The sequence below is a fragment of the Aedes albopictus genome, chromosome 1, assembly GCF_035046485.1.
Source record: "Aedes albopictus strain Foshan chromosome 1, AalbF5, whole genome shotgun sequence".
NCBI classification, from domain to species: domain Eukaryota; kingdom Metazoa; phylum Arthropoda; class Insecta; order Diptera; family Culicidae; genus Aedes; species Aedes albopictus.
Genome location: NC_085136.1, coordinates 65,485,706 through 65,488,755, shown reverse-complemented (window position 1 = coordinate 65,488,755; position 3,050 = coordinate 65,485,706).

Here is a 3,050-nt window from a genome sequence, read left to right as displayed (position 1 = left end):
TAGGAGAAGCTATTCCAAGCTTCCTGGAGAAGCTTTTCCAAGCTTCTGGGAGAAGCTTGTCCAAGCTTCTGGGAGAAGCTATTCCAACTTCTGGTAGAAACTTTTCCAAGCTTCTGGGAGAAGTTTTAACAAGCTTCTTGGAGAAGCTTTTCCAAGCTTCTTGGAGAAGCTTTTCCAAGCTTCTGTGAGAAGCTTTTCCAAGCTTCTGGGAGCAGCTTTTCCAAGCTTCTGGAAGAAGCTTGCCCAAGCTTCTGGAAGAAGTTTTTTCAAGCTTCAGGGAGAAGCTTTTCCAAGCTTCTGGGAGAAGCTTTTCCAAGCTTCTGGGAGAAGCTTTCCCAAGCTTCTGGGAGAAGCTTTTCCAAGCTTCTGGAAGAAGTTTTTCCAAGCTTCTGGAAGAAGCTTTTCCAAGCTTCTGGAAGAAGCTTTTCCAAGCTTCTGGGAGAAGCTTTCCCAAGCTTCTGGAGAAGCTTTCCCAAGCTTTTTAGAGAAGTTTTCTTGAGCTTCTGAGAGAAAGGTCTTTTCTCTATGGACAGCTTTCCCAAGCTTCTGGCTGAAACTTTTCCAAGCTTCTGGGAGAAGCTTTTCCAAGCTTCTGAAAAAAGCTTTTCCAAGCTTCTGGGAGAAGCTTTTTCAAGCTTCTGGGAGAAGCTTTTCCAAGCTTCTGGGAGAAGCTTTTCCAAGCTTCTGGGAGAAGCTTTTCCAAGCTTCTGGGAGAAACTTTTCCGAGCTTCTGGGAGAAGCTTTTTCAAGCTTCTGGGAGAAACTTTTCCGAGCTTCTGAGAGAAGCTTTTCCAAGCTTCTGGGAGGAGCTTTTCCAAGCTTCTGAGAGAAGCTTTCCAAGCTTCTGGGAAAAGCTTTTCAAACTTCTGGGAGAAGCTTGTCCAAGCTTCTGGAAGAAGCTTTCCCAAGCTTCTGGAAGAAGTATTTCAAAGTTTGTGGGAGAAGCTTTTCCAAGCTTCTGGGAGAAGCTTTTCCAAGCTTCTGAGAGAAGCTTTTTCAAGTTTCTTGGATAAGCTTTTCCAAGCTTCTGGAAGAAGCTTTTCCAAGCTTCAGGGAGAAGCTTTTCCAACCTTCTGGGAGAAGCTTTTCCAAGCTTCTGGGAGAAGCTTTTCCAAGCTTCTGGGAGAAGCTTTTCCAAGCTTCTGGGAGAAGCCCCTCCAAGTTTCTTCAGTTTCTTCCCATGATTTCGGAATAAGCTATCCCTAGCTTTCGCAAAATGCCTTCTTAAGTTTTTGGAAGAAGCTTTGTCAAGCTTTCTGAAAAGCTTCCCCAACCTTTCGAAAATAGCTTTCCCAAGCTTTCAAGAGAGGTTTCCCTATGCTTTTGAAATAAGTTCTCTTCTAGAAGAAGCTCATTTCTTTTGATCAGCTTGTTCCTACTTTTCGGGAGCAGCTTACTCAAGCTTTTGGAAGACACTTTCTCAAGTTGTCTGAAGAAGCTGTTCAAGTTTCTGAACTAAACGTCCCCAAACTTCTCTGACAAGCTATCCACAAGCTTCGTTGAAAAATTCTTTCAAATCTCTGGACAATTTATTTAAGATTTTACAAGTTTCTGGGAGATGCTTTTCTGAGCTTCTGGAAGAAGATTTCTAGAGCTTCTGGGAAAATCATTTCCATGCTTCTGGGAGAAGCTTTCCCAAGTTTCCAGAAGAAGCTTTCATATGTTTTTGGAAGAAGCTTCTGAGAGTAACTTTTCGAAAACTCTTCCACTTTGCACTTATTCATCTTGAAACGGTCATGAACACTTCAAAATTGGAGAAAGGCCCGACAACGTAAACGTGGGTTTGCTGAATTTTCACGTGTTTTATGCTTCGGTTACAGTATTTCTGGAGTTATTTCTCAGAAAATCAGAGCTTCCGAATGGTCCAGTATCATGCGAAAATTCTTGGAAATTAATGAAATTTAAAAAAAAATCTCAAATAACTAGTTAATGCTTAGTAAACCCATCAAACACTCTTCCGTAATCGTCATTTTTTTTTTCAAACTTCTAGAATTTCAACAGTTTGATTAGAGATTTCTCTGAAAATTTCTCTCGGAGTTCCTTCGGTTCTTAAGGAATTGCTATAATTGTTCCTTTGAAGAACTTGTCACTTATATCTGTGGCTAATTTGTAAATGTTCATTCGGCAATTTCTTCAGTAGTCATCCGGTAATTCTTCTCGGGAAACCTCGGACAATTTTCTTAAGCATTGTTATGGCAACTCCTTTAGGGATTCTTACGGCAATATTTTTTTAAGTAATTTCTCTGCCAATATTTTTAGGAATTCCTTCGGCAATTGAGGATAGTTTCGGCAAATTCCTTTGGGATTTTTTTCAGAGATTGCTCCAGTAAATGTTACAGAAATTGTTTTGGCATTTTTTTTCAAGAATTATAACAAATTCCGAAATAAATTCTTGCATTTTCCGAGAATTGCTTCAGAAATCCTCCCAGAACCTCATTTGTAAAGTTCTCCGAAAATTATTTCAGGAATTCAGATAACAATTCTTATGGAAATTCCTCTGTAAGCTCTTTTGGATTTTTTTTTTGAAATTCTTTTTTTTATCAATTCTGAAAATATCCTCCAACAATTTGTTCAGGAATTTCAATAACAAAGGACGGGGTTTCTCCAAAAACGTCGGAAGGAATTCCATCGACAATCAGTTTAGGATTTTTATTCACTCTAAATCTCTTCAATAATTCCCCGGACAACTTATTTAAGAATTTATTTAGAAATTCTTGAACCAATTTCTCTGGGAAAGCCTCTGACAATTTCATAAAGAATTTCTTTAGAAGGTATTTAGGACTTATTTTACAACAACTTAAAGATTTCAGGACCACTCAGGAAGATCCTTTACTAATTGTTCTAGAAATTTCCTTCGAAATTGGTCCGGCGATTCTTTCGTGGGTTTCTTTGAAATTTCCTAAGGATCTCCTCCGGAAATTCTTTCAAGAATATCTCAGCTAAACTATTCCTTAAGAACATCCTCCCACAATTAGTTCAGAAACTCCTCCGTTCATGTATTATTTAAGAATTTCTCTTGCAATTTCTCAAGGAACTCGTTTATTTTTTCA